The sequence below is a fragment of the Bison bison genome, unplaced genomic scaffold (genome assembly GCF_000754665.1).
Source record: "Bison bison bison isolate TAMUID 2011002044 unplaced genomic scaffold, Bison_UMD1.0 scf7180017864456, whole genome shotgun sequence".
Lineage (NCBI taxonomy): Eukaryota > Metazoa > Chordata > Mammalia > Artiodactyla > Bovidae > Bison > Bison bison.
In genome coordinates, this window is record NW_011495018.1 from 17,288,109 (window position 1) to 17,289,262 (window position 1,154).

Consider the following 1,154-nt stretch of genomic DNA (forward strand, 5'->3'; position numbering starts at 1 on the left):
TTTACACGATCTGATTTTGTTGCCAAATTAATAAATGCCGGTCCATCACAAATAGCTTTACAGGTTCATTAACCGTTTATGTGAAAATTTTCAGCTTCCTAAGTGATGATTTACTTGTTGTTTTATTAGTGTCCTAGCTTCAAAAGAAATCATGAATTACGTTCTGTGTTGAGGTCAAGTCATAGAGTCAGTTCTTATCCTGTTTTCTCATTTTCCAACTGCCATAAAAAACAAAACAAAACTTCAAAAGGAAAGCAAATGAGCAGATTAGGAATTAACCACATTTTAATCAATAAATATAAACACTTGTTAACAAGTTACTAGGCAAAATAAAACAGTAATTTATCAAGAATTCAAAAGAGAACACCACCTTGAAAACACAGGGCAAACATTTTCACCATAAACCTTTCTCCATTTAGAGAATTAGAGGTCACAAAAATTTACTCTGAATAAAGCTTGGAATAACCTAAAAAGTTCCAGGTAGATTATAAAGCTAAAACAGATGATTTTGCACATAGTAGGTAATGCACAGATTGTCTGACAACTCAATGAATAAATGACTGAATGGATGAATCGCTGAACACAGGGAATAGAATTCCTTCTGTTCACATTGTGAACCAGGCCCATAACCATTTCTCGTTCCTTCTCTGCCTCACTATGCCTGGCTATGCTCTGTATTGCAGGAAATCACATTTCCAAGGACCCTTGCCAGATGGCTTCCAGGTAGAGCTGGAAGGGTAAGGTGTTGAAGGAAGATTACAGGGCAGGAGGAGAGGTGGAAAAAATGAGGAATTCTTCCAGGTCTGACTCATCTGGTGTTGTTTCATGGTGGGCAGTGGCTTTGTCCCTGCCATTGCTTCATTTCCTGCAACTCCTGGGCGGTCTAGCTCCCACCAGGCAGCCCCACCATGGTTCCAGCTCCTGTGCAGGATCCCAGTTTCTGGACTTAAGGAACCGCACCTCCTCATAAGCCTATGTGACAACGCACGTGCATGTTAGGTCACCTCTGTCGTGTCTGACTCTGTGACTCTATGGCCTATAGCCCACCAGGCTCCTCTGTTCATGGGATTCTCCAGGCAAGAGTACTGGAGTGGGTTGCCATGCCCTCCTCCAGGGGATCTTCCTGACCCAGGGATTGAACACGAGTCTCTTAC